At 38.3% G+C, this 17,356-nt stretch overlaps 1 long non-coding RNA gene across 1 annotated transcript; it reads left to right on the forward strand.

Moving 5' to 3' along the window:
* Positions 1–229: 229 nt before the first annotated feature.
* On the forward strand, positions 230–861 carry LOC110917428. Its single transcript, XR_002580560.2, has 3 exons — positions 230–270; positions 394–535; positions 629–861. It is a non-coding gene; the product is annotated as an uncharacterized LOC110917428 (long non-coding RNA).
* The last annotated feature ends 16,495 nt before the right edge of the window (positions 862–17,356 follow it).

Consider the following 17,356-nt stretch of genomic DNA (forward strand, 5'->3'; position numbering starts at 1 on the left):
CAACGGCACCAATTAATCCAACAGCCATCAGAAATATGTCAGCTCTATCTGCATGCATGAAAAGTGACCGGAATGACCCGTTCTTACTGGCATTTGTTTCTTTCCTATGCTTAGTGGTCATAGTTTACAGGATAGGTACTTGTCCCCAATTTGGAGTTTTTGGTAACCGGGCTATATAGTGTTCAAAAATGGATTAGTTTATAAGGGTTCTTTTTTTTTCATTTTCCAGAAAGGCAGAGGGAACTATTGAGGTTAAATTTAGTTTAGCAGGTAATATGAAATGCTAGCTTCTCCTGTAATTTCATTGTAATATTCATGTGACAAACAACTATAGTTTTAAATATTTTATTATTATTTTTGAGGAGCCTTAAGTTACCTATGCTGGTGTAGTAGGAGGAAGGTGGAGGCTTAAGAGAACCCATCTTAAACATTTACAAAGATGTAACCTTTGATCCTGTCGTCAGTTCCGGATCCCCAGTTTTGGGTGTTAAGTCTGATGAACCCGTTGAAAACAATGATATTACAAAACGAAATGGTTGGTCTTTTGCGTGTCTTATTTGTATCTAAGGTTAATTGATCACTGTTTTCCTTCGAGTATTAATCATTTTACGATGAATGATTTCAGAAGGAGATCCTGATGCAAAAGGACACAATGATGTCACAAAAAGAAATGATATGCAACCACAAGAACAGAGGGTAATGGATAAGAAGATCAAAGAGATGAAAGACCAGCTGATACGAGCCAAAGCTTACTTGAATTTTGCATTGCCAGCTGGCAATACTTATTTAATAAAGGAATTACGGTTACGAGTCAAAGAACTAGAACGAGCCATGGGAGACGTTGGAAAAGATTCTGATCTGTCTAAGAGGTTACTTGTTCATTCTTTTGTTTCAATCTGTTTGGCAAATGAAGCGGGTTTATGTCACACCCCAACCAATGGCGGAAACATCGGGATGAGACGAAGTGTGAAGATTGCTCGAGACATCATAACGCTAATAATTGTGACAAGTATTTAAATAATCCCAATTTCATTTCATAACTTCAAATAGTCAACATTACATAAACTCAAATAACAACAAGTTCCAAAAGTAATACATAACAACATAAGCAAAATTGATACAACATATTAAACCTAAACGTCTATATGTGTATCTAGGCATCAACGCTACTTCTTTTCATAGCATCGTCATCATCAACCTGTAACATGTTTAAAAATACAATTCAATGCAAAAGCAAAGGCGAGTATACAAGTTTGATACATACATAGCAAAAGGTAAGTTTTAAACAATTCCTCATAGCAAGCATGTGATTCAAGATAAACATTTAAACATGGCATGTGTCTAACATATCAAACCAAGGAAACGCAATATGCTCATGACATTACCGATGATAAAGGGCGGGTCGTTAATCCTATAGCGCTACATATGTCACGGTTTGGCTCGTACGAAGTTAATGATAAGTTCAACACATAAGTTTCACCCAAGTTTAAAGTATCAAGCCATCACGTATACAAGCATGTTATAGGAATGTTCATGTGTTTAAGCAAAATGTTCATGTGTAAGTTTGTTGATAGATAAAACATGTTACACCCCAAAAGTGATAAAAGTAAAAAGGGGGAAATACGAGTATACTCACGGTGGTTGCAAGCTTTTCCTACTTGAATTCCCGCGAGTGAGTTGGTGGATGGATTAGTTTGGAGCACCTTGTCCTTCTACACGAGGCAAACAAGGTGTGTGAGTTTGGCGTTTACGGAAGATTATAGATTCGGAGTTCTAAAATGTATAGAAATAACATACGTGAAAATAATCATCTTGTACGCATAACCCTTGTTCTTGACACTATTAGAACTCAAGAGAGTTGGTATGATTTCATGGATTCAAAGGTCCATTAGAGTCGTAACAAGAGCATGGTCATAGATGATGTAACATATTCTTGACAAGTAACTATTAAGTTACCATCAAGTTTAGTTACTTAGGTACATATGTATGTATATAGAATAGCTTAGATATTATATTGGTTACAAGTCTTATGATTCAAGCATGAGGTAGGAGATCAATGTCTCCATTTAGGCACCTCTTTGTGTCATAGAGTACATGCATGAGGTAGGAAGAACAAGCTCCCATTTAGGCACCTCTATTGTTCACCACTACACTTGTTGTTATAAACAACAAGGAGGGTCATGAACATACAAGTATTAAGGAAATAACAACAACTAATCTATAGAAAACATCAAGTAATGAGTGGATTCTTATGAAGGATAGCCCAAGCTTGTCCAACCATCACACATTCATCAAGCTTCATACTTGAACACTACTTGTGGGTAAAAACCCTAACTAAAACAGAAAGTTTATGAGGTGTTAACCTCTGAATTAGATGTCTCAACCATGTTTTTTAAGCTTAACCAACCATAAGAGAGGTTGTAAGCATTAGGACATTGGTTTGAGTTGTGTTAAACACAAGTTGGATGAAGTTTGCATAAGATGTAACAAAACAGAAAGTTTTTGGTCAATTTCGGAGCAATTCCAGGTCTGATTTCTCCACGGAGAAGTCAAGGAATCAAACTCCATGATTAACCAAGCAAATAGGAAGAAGAATCAAGTGTTTTCGTTGAGAAATGAGCAAGTTATGCTCACTTTTGTAAAGGTGTACGAATCTGTCCGAATTTCTGAAATTTGCAAGAACTTGAGAGTGTTTGAGAGAGATTTTGATGTTGTGAAAGTGTAAGAATGCCTGGAGAGGATGGGTATTTATAGGGGAGTGAGTTAGGGTTGATTGGAGGAGGTTAGAGGTGGATTGGAGGCCATTGGAGGAGAAGAAATCTTGGGATTTCGTGCATTACCGCGACCATTTCAAACCTGCTGCCCGCCAGACCCCCTTACGGACCGTAAGGGGAAGGCTTTGCGGTCCGTAAAGCCTGGCCAGAAACACATTTTGTTTTTGTTTTGTATTTTCTTGGTTTGTAACATGTTCCAATGTTGTATGTTACGGGTTTTGGCACTTATTTAGGTATTTTAAGTATATGTAACATGTTCCAAAAGTTGCATAAGTGTAGATTGAGTACGTTTAAGTTTCAAATCGATATGTATGCATAGTATAAAGCATATACGTCACGTATTTATAAGTTCAACATATGTTTGCAAGCATCACAAAGAAGTATCAAATGATTTCATGATTAATCGTATTATGAAGTATGTATAGCATGTAACAAGAAAATGCAAGTTTTCATTCATGATCAAAGTCTCGAGTTTACAGCGAGTACAAGAAGGAACGAGTACAATGATACAAAGCTTCCAAAATTAGAAATACGAGCAAGACAAGCTATAAATGGAAAGTACAAATACGCAGGGCGTTACAGTTTAGGTAAGGTAGAGCTGGGTAACGATTCTGATGTTCTGGTCGAAACACGTTCTGGCCAAAATGGGGTTCAGTCATAGTGGGTTGTTTTAATGACGTATCAGTTTTGTTTGGGTCAAAATGGGTTCCAAAATTATTATTTAGGTGTTTTTGTATGGGGGACTATTTGTTTGTTGACCCGTTGACTTCCGAAAGTCAACTCATGTTATTTTATATAAATTACTACATAATAACTCAACATGCATTTTTATGACATCATGTGTGCTATGGCTGATTTCATAGGTTTGGGACACGTGTCGCGTTGTGGTGCAAAACACAGTCCTTGTGAAAATGATTGCCTACTTGGTAACCATGATATGGGTGTCATCATTTATGTGGTTAATTAGGTATTACAACTAAGTTTCCTTCAAAGAATTGAATCGATCAAAGGACAGTATAGGAATTTAGAATGGAAATTGAAGTTATGACCCATGTGTTTGGTTAATTACCATGATATGGGTGTGATCATCTATTGAGCGTTTTGACTTTTTGTAGGCGCATCAACAATCTTAGAAAACAGAAAGAAGCTGGAATTATTCCAGATCCAGATTTTGACACTTTCATGAAGGTAAAACTTTAGTCTTTGTTGTTTGTCCGTTTTTCAATTAGTGGCAAAAGTGCACAAAGAACCCGTTTATTGCACAATAGATGCTTGTACAGCATCTAAACCAGTAAGTCTGTTGCTTTTTTATATTATGTTATTACATAATAATTAATTTAGAATGATTTACACATGGATGACTTTCCACCAGTTTCCTTGCAAGTTCTCTATTTTGCTGGTTTGACGGGTTAGAGATAAATTAACACAACCCAAATTTACTTCTTCAGAAGTACACGAGTGAAAATTGATGTCTCAAGTTCTAACTTATAGAAAATTTGATTTGCATCCCGAGAGAGTTCAAGGATGATGATTAGATGAAAGGAGTCATCCTGCTTTACATCACAAGTGGCACCTTAGATGCTCATACTCTTAGTTTGGGTAGGACTTCCAGCCATGAACTTAGTTCTTAATATAGATGTGGCATTTTCTGATTTTAATTCTTTTTTTAGGGGGGGGGGGGGGGTTCAAAAGAAAATAGGATTAGATGAAAAAGTTTAAGTTTAAAAGAAGTTATATTTTTATTATAATAAAACAGTTTTTGTAAAGCTTTAAAACTTGTGTATTTCAACCCATCCTGACCTGTTTGACCTCTTATCCCAATAGCAAATGCTTTGAGTTTGGTACAGAGCTAATAAAAACAACAGTTGCAGAAGTTATTCTCTTCACATAAAAGGAATTTTTCAACTTTCACGGTTTTTTTTTTCAAATTTTGTTTAGAATTTTATTGTTTTTTGTTCGATTTACAAACCCTAGATCGATTTACAAAACCATAGAGGCATGCCCATTTTGTATGAAATTTGTTTTGTGGAACTTTCTAAGCAAAATAGTAAATGTGTTTTTTTAAATTGCGTTGACATGCTGAATGTTTGTATGTAGTAGTATTGAGTTGTACATTTTCGAATGCTGAAGAATCCAAGTGACGCTAGGTTGTATTGCGTAGTTTTAGTTTTGTAAATATCAACATTCAACTTTCCAAGGAATTGAGAACTCGCCATTTCCCTTTGAATAATGACTGGCTGATAATGTTGGAAGAACAGATACGCGTACTCCTAACCATGATTGAGTTCAGGTTTGTTAACTTTGGTTTCATGTCAAGAGTCCTAAGATAGATCATATTGATGCATTTTAGTATGTATTTGACTTCTGCTTTTCTACCCTTTTATAGCGCTTGATGTTGGTTATATTCTACTGTTACACCTCGAAAATTTACGTCCTATAATGTATTGACATGTGTCATAAGCCAGAACGTGAGAAAGAATACTCTAGAGGGACTAAAGTTGACAAACATAGAAAGTATGTGAATTCAAGGGTTCAAAATGTCAACAAGGGATAAATATACTTTACAGTAACCCTACATGATGCTCATACCTTCAAACGAATAAATCATGGATCATAAGGGACTAAATGTGGAAGAAAGTGAGAGATTACAAACTACAGGGGTTAAATGTGTCAACATGTCTAAGTTATACCTCTGAGTGACCTTTTAGCAAACCTGAAGCTTTGTAATGGTAAATTATGCTCACTAGAATGCACAATAAAAGTTTTATAAAGTTGCGTTGTCATATGAGAAGATTATGATCAAATTCGTTTAAAAGGGGTTAAAGCGTAAACGTTAAAAGTTTTGACTTTTCGGGTAATAATAAAGTGACCAAGGGCTTAACACGATGGGTAAATGTTTCGAGGCCCTTGTACGTAATTAAGAAGGGCTCATAATGCAAGAAATACCCTTCCGAAGAGCCAAGAGCCAACCTGCAATAATGTAAAAGATTTGAAATCTGTCAGGAAGATTCAGGCGGGCCGCGTAAGCCTTGTTAAGGTCTTACGCGGGCCGCGTGAGACGCCCAGATACAGAAAAGTGTGTCACCGGCACTGTTCAGCCTTGTAATCGACTTAGAATGATCTTTTCACCAGCATGGGCGACCCCTACTTGCTTTTTAGGCCTTAGGGACACTTGTGGATGATCCATGATGTTAGGATCGGAGGCTGTCATGATTATGCTTGTTTGTAAGAATTTGACAAATCAATGGATATAAAACAATGTAAAGTGCAGCGGAAATGAATACAAACTTTATAAACATAATCAAAGAAGAGAATAGTTTGATAAACACATGCTTTCTCAGTAAGTTGAATGATTACAATGAAAATCAAAAGATTACAAGCATGCTTACATAACTAAACTCCCCCTCAGCCTGATACCCCAAGGTTGGTTGCACAAGATAAAAGGATTGAATTGAGGAGAAGAACTCACTCAAAACGATCAAATGTAACAGTATAGAGTACTGTTACATTTATAGACAATCCAAACCACTGAAGCATCTCAGCTGACGTCACCATGAAAGTGACATCTAACAACCTAACAAACTCTATCTACTGATCTATACAACTACTGCTTTTGCTAACTACTGATATTGCATTACATTACATAAGATGAATAAAACTACTGCTGCATCATTCTACTGCTATGAACCCAGCAGTACTTGTCATGATCAGCAGTGCTTGACTCAAGGCAGCAGATTGAACAACAGGGCTTTTAGTCTTCATCAGTCTTTGTGTTGATCAGCAGTTGTAGGTCAGCAGATGGTGATAGAGGCAGTACTTTGGAGCATATCAGATGTTTGAGCCACCTTCAAGGGGAAAGCAAAGTGTAAACTGCTGCGTATTGTGAGTCCACTGATGTGATCCGGTTTTTGGCTTTCATTATCTGTTCCTCTGGTAGGGTTCAATCCCAACAATCTCCCCCTGGAACAGATAATGCCAAAACCCTTCATTATTCTGGACCTTTATTTCTCATCAAGAGTTCCTTAGCTTGTCTTTTAAATTCAGCTTCAAATTCCTTGGAACTCAGGTCATCTTCATCCCTACACAGTGTAAGTTCAAGGAGATCCTGCAAATCTTCAACACTAAGGCCTAGTGCTTCTTTCCTTGATATGTACTTCACTTCACCATTGGTTCTGACCAGAGTCAATACGTGGGTCTTTTGATCAGATATCCACTTTAGTATTTTTAAACCAAATGGGTTTCTTGGGAGAGATTTATTCTTCGATGAGTTTGGAGATGTTGGCCTTGTGAAAACTTGCAGACTTTCAGACATTCTTTTGAAGGCCATCTCAATGACTTTGTTAGCTGCAGCTGTGTCTTCTGCACTCTCTTTTTCAATCAGCTCTTGCCTATCAAAGTCTGTCATGCCTGTCGAAGTTTTTGGTGATGCAGGTTTGGTTAATACCTTCTTAAAAAGGTTCTGAAGCTTTGTTGAAGATTCTTCTTTTAGACCCATTTTCATGATGGTATCATTGAAGTATTCAGCTTCCTTTTCTTTGACCTCTTCTTCAGATAGCTGTTTACCTTCTTCTTGGTTTGACACAAGAATAGGACTGTCTGCTGATTTAAACAGTGTTCTGAGGTTTTCTATCTGCTGTTCAAGCTTCATCATTTGTTCACGTTTCTCTGAAGCGCCTGAAACAGTTATCTTTCTTTTCTTTAGCCTTTCATAGGCTTCATCAGTCTGCTGCTTTGACCATTTTGATATGGCTTCAGCAGTATCCATTTTTGCATCCACCAGCTCCTTTTTCTTTCCTTTATACTCAGCAGTTAGGTCAGCAATGAGCTTTTTGTATTTGCTCCAGTTTGGAGCATTCTTCTTCTTTGTAGGATCATTCTTGATTTTTTCAATCCTTTCTGCCTCATGCTTTAAAACAACTATTGGCCATTCTTTGAACTGGTTTTCTTCAGCAGGATAGAATTTCTCTTTCATGATGTAGGCTAGATATTGTTTTCTTAACCTTTTTCGTTGATCAGCCTTTTCTTTGTTTAGTTCTTGTGCAAACTCTTCTATCTGCTTTACTTTTGTGAGGAAGAAATCCAGTCTTTTAGCAATGCCTTCGTCACTTAAACCTTCACTTTCACTCTCAACTTTAGCTCTTATTTTAGCTTGCCTTGCCTTGATCTTGAGGTAATCATCCATATCCTCTTGTGCCATGTAGCCTATGAGTGAGGAGAATATTCTTTTTAAAGGATCTTCTTCTGTATAGAATTGCCTCATCTCATTTTTGATAGCTTCAAGTTCCAGTGGATATTTTGCAGCATTAGGATCATGTATGCCCTCATCGGCAGAGATTGGCTTTCTTTTTCTGTTGAAGAGCTTTGGTTGTGATGTAGGAAATGTGAGAACAGTGGTGGATGTTTGACAAACAGCTGTTGAAACAACTGGTGTCTCAACTGCTGTTGTCATTACAACTACTGATGTATCAGCAGATGTCTTCTGCTTTTGAGCAGGGGTTGTGATGGCAGTAGTTTGAGTGGTAATGAGTGGCTGACTAACAGCTGTTGAAACAACTGGTGTTTCAACCACTGTTGCCATTACAACAGATGTTATAACATCTGCCGTCTTCTGCTTTTTGGCAGGAGGTGATGATGGGTTGGCTGTTTTTGATGGTGATGGTGGTTTTGATGCTGTAGACACAGATGGTGGTGGAGCAGTAGTTGTGGTGGTGTGTGGTGATGTGGTGTGTGTTGATACTGCAGTTTTGGCTTGACTATTTTCTGGCTCAACATACATACCATCATCAATTCCCTTTTTCTTCCACTTGATCTTCTCCCCCTTTTTGGCATTATCTGGGAAGGGTTCATTCATGAAAAGAACAGTGGAGGGGACCTTTCCAGAGGCACTTTGAATGTGAGCCTTTATAGCTTTAATATCCGCCTGAGTATCTTTGAATCTTGATTCCACCATATTTGTCAGCTTTTGAACATGTATAGCATGCTGCTGATCTGCCATCTGTTTTTGTCTTTCCAGCAGTTGTTGGAATAGGTTCCATAACTCATTTGCAGCAGGCGCTTGTTGAGCAGATGCTTGAGCAGGAGGAGCAGTGGATTAGGCTTTCCGAGCTTTTAACAGCTGCTGCACCATATCTTTTATTTCAGCAACAGAGGTTTCAAGGTTTTCGACCCTGCCCGTCAATTCCTGATATTTTGAATCATCACCTGAATTAACAGGATCATCTGAATCCCCACCAGCAGTGGTTGTACCAATGTGTGACTTTGGAACTGAATCCCAGAAGTCATTCATTGATGCCCCTTGTTCTTGGTACTGGGGACTTCTTTCTTCAACACTAGATAACCTTTTGGGGGTACCAGAGGGCAATACATACTCACTGGTGGTTATCATAGGTGTTATTGTAGAAATTGCCTTCAAGGGGGTCTTACTAATGAAACAACTGCCCAAATGCAGATTTGTTGATCCAACATTTGTAGTTGCTGCTCCGCTTGAACTACTGACAGGAGTTACTTGTAACTCCTGCAGTGTAACCTCCTCAGTTGTTGTTGGGATAACAGAAATGTCAACATCAGACCCAGTCACCTGTTGAAGTATACTCTCAGTGATAGGTGTTTGAGAGGAACTGGTTTGTGTCTGAGTAACATCAGCTGCATGCAACAAGGGTATAGTGGATGGTGGTATTATGTGGGGTGAGGGTAAAGGGGTTGAAAGAGACATGTCCTTGGGATCAGGACTGTGGAAGATGGATCCGAGTGGGTCCAGAGCTTCATATTGTGGGGTCCCTGTGCTTACAACCTGATCCTTTTGTGAGGATGCAGGAGGAGTTTGAGGCAAGGGTTGAGATCTTTCTTCCATCTGCTGTGAGGAAGTAGCAGCAATGGTAATTGGTGACTTTTGTGCTGTCACTGGCATTGACTCTGGGATCTCATCTTCCAGAGTCGCCTTTGGTTTGGGTTTGGTGGGCTTTCTGGATGTTTTTCTTTTTGTCTTTTTAGTGGTGGCAGGTGTGGGTTTCAAAACAGTGGGTGTGCTGCTTTGATCACCTGGAGCAGTGGGCTCAGCCGCAGATACCTGAGGAGCAGTTTCATCTGCTAAATTCTGCTTAGGCACCTCTGCTTTTGTTTTTATTGGTGCCAACATTCTAGAGAATGTTTCAGGTGTTAAACAGTTTATTTTAAAAGAAGCACCTTGTTTGGGCAAATCTGCATCTTTCTCTACAAATTTTTTGTTCAAAATAGTAGCTTAAAAATCTTGGAAAGAGCAGAAATGCCTTATTATCAACGTTTTTTTTACCAAATCATCAAATATTTCCTAGGAGTAATTAAAGTTTTCATTGTTTAAAATTGCATACCCCAGGCATTGAATTTTTGTTGGTATTTCATTAAAAGACGTTGTTTTATTAGAAACACACATTAACAGTGTGTGAAATAAAAATCTGGGTGCAGAAGGAAAATAACCCTTTTGTAAGGTATCCCTTTTTGGTTGCTCTGCATAGCCCCTGTTCATGAAATCCTTTTTCAACTCGGTTTTAGAAAATGAGGTTTTACCTTTCAAGTCATCGAGTTTGAAGACTTCAGAAATAGATTGGGGAGAGATTTGAATCTTCTTACCCTGTATCGAGGAGTTGATGGCTGTGATGATGTCTCCTTGTTTTTCAAGGGTGGCATTTTTCCAGAACTCTCTCTGGGTTTGAAGATAAATGGGAGCATCTGCTGTTAACAAAGTTTTATACTTTGATGCAGATAGGGTATCAATGATGGAGTCGAAGGTGTTGTCAGTAGTGGGTTTTGTGAGTATACCCACATAATTGTGAGGGGCTTTGTAACGGATTTCTGTGGTTTCGACCAATGTTTTAAATACCGGTTTGAACCGGCCGGTTATACCGGTTAAACCGGATATCGGACACGAGTCCGGTACGATAAAGGCCGGTAAAACCCGAATACGGTATGTCCTATGTACCGGCGGTAAATCCGGTTCTACCGGTTCAAACCATTGAACCGGTTTGCATTATCTTAAGATTTGATTTCTTAATTTTAATAAAATACAATATTAAGGTAATATTGATCTTCCATATTTTCGGTAATTAACATAGTGTCTTCTATTCCAATATTTCTTCGTTGTTGAAATTGTTACTCACCTCATACAATGCAATATTGTTTATAACGAATAAAAATATTCTTAAAATGCTTAATAATTTACAATAAAAATAGTTGTTTTTAGATAAAACTATGATTACTTACATAAATCCTAGTTGAGATTGGATTGTTTTTGAGATGAATTTGTATTTTATGGAATTTATAGGGTTAACTAGTAACACGGTTCAACCGCCCGATACAACCCGGTTCAACCGGTTGAACCATTTTAGAGCACAACCCGGTATGACTTAAAAACCGGTTTTTAAAACATTGGTTTCGACGGCCATTTGAGTGGCGTCTGTTGGGGTGGAGGAAGAAGATGGTTTTGATTTTGACTTCGATTTTGATTTCGTCATTTTTGATGAAGAAGATCGAAGGGAGTTTTTGTGAAAAAGAGTGGGAAACTGCTTTGAGAAGAGAATTTTTGGAATTCAATTCGACAGTGTGAGCCCCTGTTTGGGTTTAATCAGGGTTTTATTTTAGGGAAAAAGTGAATGCAGATGTGGCAGCGGTTATATTGATCTGACGGGTAAAAGCTGACCACGTGCCAACCCCTGATGAAATGGTAAATAATGGAGGACAGTTGTTTTGATAGCCACAGATGGATCAAGCATCAGTAGTTACAACGGTAACAAAATGAGGCAGTGGATGATTTTTACTATCAGTGGATAGTATATCAGTGGATAGAACAAGGATTTTGAACATCAGTGTTTTTCAAGATTTTCAAGGAGCAGGGGTTGACTTTCAGCGGTGGACAAACTTTAGAGAGCAGATGTTGAGGCACAACAACATTTAAGGGAGAACAGTGGTAGAAAAATGAGTACCATTTGTACAACAACTGTTAGTGCAGCAATGGTTTAACTTTTGACAAATAATGTTAGCATCTGCTTGTTCAGATGTAGGAATTGATTTTGGCTTGTGTGAACACAATATCATGTCCAACATCTGTTTAGCTTCAGGAATGCTATGCTTAACAAAATACATTTTAGATGTAAATTATCAAGTTTAAATTGCCAGCAGTTATCTCAGAAATCTTTGTTCAAGGTTGTTGGTGCACTTGTGTCTGTACTTTGTCTGTATTTTGTAATGATATGAAACGATGTCTTTGTTAGTCTTGTTTACGTCTTTTGTTGGTTTGTATATGTGTTTGAATGTAAGTTTGACCAAGTCAACCATCCTCCTGGTTTGACTTGGCCAAACAGTCAACACTTAGTTTGTAACATATGTTGTGTCGAAGGATGTCATCGAAGGATTGTTCATATCCTTCGATGACCTCGAAGGATAACCTTCGATGGATACAAATGGACCTCGAAGGATATACCATCCTTCGAGGTATATGTGGATCCTTCGGAAGGTTTCTGGTCGATAGATGATCTTTCGACAGACATTCTGATCCTTCGACACAATCTATCTGTTATGGGTATATATACCCATGTATGGGTTCATTTCAAAAAAGACAGTAAGACATCCGATAGAGTTGTATGTGAGTGAACCAAGTCTTGTAGAGAGCATTTTCAGTTTGGTCAAGGGCTGTAACCGTGTCCACTGAAATACAAGAGAAAACTTTGATATCTTGTGTGTCTACTCTTTCTCTTTGTTGCTTGTGTTCTCATAAAAACTACCGGTTTGCATTCTAGCTTGGATTCCGCACTTGCTAGAGTGTTAAACATAACAAGGATAAGGTTTAACCTCGACCTCCGGGGGACCTACAAGTGGTATCAGAGCCGTGGCTCTTTTCTTTGTTAAAAACCGAGTTTATACAAGATCTTGGTGTGTTTGGACAAAACTCACTTGGTTTAGCAACCGTTTTTAGTGTTTTTCTTGGATTTCTTGACGTAAAAACGTGTTCTAAACTAACCGGGTGTGTTAAAGGAAGGTTTGGGTAACTTAAAATCTTGTTTTTAAAAGGTTTGGTAATTTCCGGCCAAAATTCCGGCTAACTCCGGTGACCGGTTTCTGGATAAGAACCTTCTATTTTAGGCAATTTTTTATTAGTCAAATCTGAGTTGGTGAAAAGGTAAGGTCTGAACATACCTTCTGCCGAAAGTTGTCTACCAACCAATCACCTTTTTCACCAACCTGTCACCTTTTGTCAACTGTGTCAGATCTGTTCGAAAGATATCCTTCGAAGTCAAAAGACTATCTTTCGATCAAAGGAGGTTCGACAGATATTCATCCTTCGAACATCCTTCGAAGTCTGTGAGTTATCTTTCGAGCCAAGGAATCTTTTCGAAGGATATATTGTTCGAGCTACAGTTATCATTCGAAAGATAAGGATCCTTCGTCTTGGAGAATCTTTCGAAGTCATTGTTCGAAATTCAACAGTGATCTTTCAAACACTATTGATCCTTCGAACAAGTGTTATCTTCCGATCCTTATCTGTTTAAGTTTAACAGTTGTGTTTTTCAGGTCTTTCGATCCAGGATCTTTCGGCTGTTTGTTTCACTTCAACATATTAACATAGTTTGTGAACATTAATTTTCAAAAAAAGAAAAACTTGTTTTTCAAATTTTAAATTAATTTTCACTTAATATATTAATTTTTATAAAATGGGAACAAACGGTCAGTGGGATCCAACCGCGTGGACTACAACAACTTTGACTCCACAGTCATCAGCTACGCAATCATCAGCTACACAGTCTGCGTCAGATTTCAACAAAACTGCATGGATGCAGGCTATTGCCCCACCTCAAGCTGCAATGATAACTGCAAATCAATGGGCATTGGTCACAAATCAAAGCAGCAGCATTCAAGCAATGATGCAGAACGACAGTGAAACTGGTACAAGCATAAAACCGCCAAAACTTAATCACATCAATGATTGGGGATGGTGGAAAGAAAGGCTGAGAACTTATGTTCAGGGGCAAGGTCAAGATCTATGGATGTGTTTCTTCACCCCATTTGAAAATGAGTTGGAAGTTGCAGGATCTAATCCAGAAACTTACAGCACTATGTCTGATGATGATAAGAAGAAATTTGAGTTAGAAAAGAAAGCATTCATGATCCTCACACAAGCTCTTCACAGAGACATTTACCACCAGTTTGTTTACTGCACGACTACTAAAAGCTTGTGGGATATGCTCACGTTACGATGTGAAGGAAATGCTCAATCTAGAAAGATCAAGCAAGAATTACTGAAGAAAGAGTTTGAAGGATTCACGTGTATGGAGAATGAGACTTTGGCAGAGTTATCTACAAGATTCCATCACTTATTGAGCGAGATGTTTGCTTTTAGAGTCACTGCCACTCCACAAGAAATGGTGAAGAGATTTGCTGATAGCTTACCATCAAAGTGGAGCAGTTTTCTTGAAATTCTTAAAGAAAATGGTGTTCTAGACACAATCACCGTTTATGAGTTAATTCAAAGATTGGAGAACAAGGATGTAGAAGAAAAGCTTAAGGCAAAAAGAACACTAACTCCTCAAAATCCAGAGATGTACTATGGGATTGCAGGAGGTATCAGTGGAGAAAAACCAGCCTCTCAACACGCGAAGCTTCAAACAGCTTTCATCTCAAACACCGGACCTTCCACAACAAATCAGTTTGATCCTTCAGCATACACGATGATGTATTCAAGACCAGATTCTTCTTCTCAACAACAGACAGCTCAGCAATTCACACCACCGCCTTTCTTAGACCCAAGCAGAGCTCAGCAGCAACAACTGCAACAGCAAGGGTTTTATGGAAACTCTTCAAATTTTCAAGCCACTTCCAATCCGAACACAGTCAGATTAGACACTTCCAACTTTTCCAAAGTCACTGTCGAAATAGCCAAGGAGCATATGGAGATGTTGAATACCTTGGTTAGTGCTTATTGTGGATTAGTTGCAGGTCCGATTGGGAATATCAATCTAACCAATGAAGATTATCAGCAAGTGGATAAAGAAGAGTTTAAAATGATGGATATCAAATGGGCTCTTGCTAGTGAAATTCGAAGAGCAAAGGAGTTTATGGAAAGGACAGGGAGAACCAACTTGGAAAGCAACAACAACACCAAGTACGGTTTTGATAAGAATGCTGTCACTTGCTTTAATTGTGGTGAAAAGGGTCACTTCAAGCGGGAGTGTCAGAAGCCACCTAAGCAAGGAAATCAGAATCCCTTCAGGAATCAAGGACAGCCACAACAGCAACAGAACAACAATACTGTCAGATCAATAGTTCCTGTTGGAGGAAATACAGCTGGATCCACAAACACTAATCCCCACAGAGGATTGGTTGTTCAAGCTGATGAAATCTGTAACTGGAACCTTCAGCTTGGAGAAGGAGGAAATGGTGGAACAACATGCTATGCTAAAGTGATTGAGAAGGTAGTGGAACCCGTGTCTGCTGGTGAATCTTCAGAAGATGAAGATAGTTCGGGTTATAGTGGGAGCATGGATGGGGAATCACTTGATGCTGGTGATTTATCAAGTGATGCTTTAGATTTGGAAGTTGATGAGCTGTTGGCTGAAGCTGAAGCATTATGCAAAAGGAGATCTATTCTTTGCCAGAAATCTGCTGGAACTTCCAAGAAGCTTGCTCAGTTTTTCTCTGAAGATGGATCTTTTTCTTTTCATACAGCCTTTATGGCTCACGTAGAAGGTCAAACTTCTCAGGTATGTGATACTAATTTTGACTCTATTTCTGCTCCTATTGAATGTGCAAAGTGTTTAGAATATGCAGAAAAGGAAATTCAGTTTGAAATCACACACAAACACAATCAAGAATTGATTGTAGATCTTTCTAAAGCAACTGAAGCTAACTTGTTTTTAACCAGAAATGAAAAGGAATTTAAAGCAACAATTGCGTCATTAAGACATGATGTTTCAGAATTACAAAAGGCTGTTTTGCGAAAACAACATGCTAACAATAATCTTATTGACACAATTGAAAAGCAAATGGTAGAGTTAGCAACAGCTCGATGTGAATGTGAGACAATTAAGCAGAAATTGGAAAGCTATTCTAATTCCCGCTATGTATTGGATCACATCATTGACGTTCAAAAGAAAAAGGGGGATGCAAAATGTATTGGTTTCAAATCATGTCCTCCCCCAATGAATCACAATTACTCCAAATTGCCTGATGACGAGGATATGCCCCGTTTTGAACCTACTGTGCCACTCAGTCTAGATGACTTTGCAGCAGGCCTCGGGTTCACAACTGGTACATCATCCTCGGGTCAATCAGAATCTGAGAATGTGACAGATTCATCGTGTGTTAAGGAACAGAGTCCTCCCATTATTGAGGATGCTGATTCTTCGGACGACGAATCTGAAGAAATAGTGAAACAACAGTCTAACTCGGTTACAACAGATATTCCTATCGAGAACCACATTCTGTGTGATCCACCAGTGAAACCGAGTAAGACTGAAATGTCAAAAGCAATGGAATCCCTTGTAGTTAGCTCTGAAGGGAATAACTTGTTGTATACGCTCAAAGGAGATAGCAAAATCTACTCTAACAAAGATTTTCTAATTAAAAATGTAAATCAAGATTTAATTGAGCAAATTTTTGAAGGATGCACTGATAAGTTTTTGGGGAACAAAAGTGGCAAAGTTACAGTCACTCAATGTGATCCAATTCCGTGTGAACAAATTAGAAAACAATACGGAAACCAAAAACTACCAATTGAGCGAAAACAACAAGTCAACTCCGGAAAGGGTAAGGTACAGGGAAAGAAGGCTCAGAACAAGAATGTTCAAGCACCTAAAGTTCAGCAGCCTAAGACTGAACAACCAAAGGTTCAACAACCTAAAGTTGAACAGTCTAAGGCTACTCAACCTAAGGCTGCACAACCTAAAATTCAACAATCAAGCGTTGAGCAACCTAAGGTTCAACAACAAAAGGTGCAAAACAAAAGAGCTCCTGTTAAGAAACAAGAACCAAAAATGAACTTTGTTGGATCCACTGGTTCAGACAAACTTGAAACATTTCAGGATAAATCTAACGTTGATTTTGTAAAACAAGTTAGAATTTTAAAACGAAATGATCAAAATAATTACACCCAACACACCAACGGATGTGATTTAGGTCCTAGTACGTCTAGATCACAAAGTTCATTGTCTGGTTCTTCGTCTGGTCATCAACATGTTTCTCCGAGGTTTGTAGAGCGGAGAACATGTTTTGAATGTGGCACAGTTGGGCATATTGTAAGATATTGCCCATACCTGCAAAAGCTGAAGTCAAAAACGAGTGCTCCCCAAGAAATCAATTACCAAAAACGACCAGTTTCCCCGAAACAGGACCCACGTGTCTTGAAAGAAAGGGAAAAGAAGCTAATGCAAAAGAATCAAAAGGTAATTGAAAAGGCCTTAAAATCAGAGGCCAAAGAAGAAAAACCTGTACAAGCAAAACCTGAAACTGTAAAACCAGTAAATGCTAAAACAATAAATTCAAATACTGGTAAATGACAAACAGCTTGGAAGCAAAAGCAGGTAATTCAATCAGGGGGAGCACCACAAGTTCTTTTTCCT

The sequence above is a fragment of the Helianthus annuus genome, chromosome 16 (genome assembly GCF_002127325.2).
Source record: "Helianthus annuus cultivar XRQ/B chromosome 16, HanXRQr2.0-SUNRISE, whole genome shotgun sequence".
Classification (NCBI taxonomy): domain Eukaryota; kingdom Viridiplantae; phylum Streptophyta; class Magnoliopsida; order Asterales; family Asteraceae; genus Helianthus; species Helianthus annuus.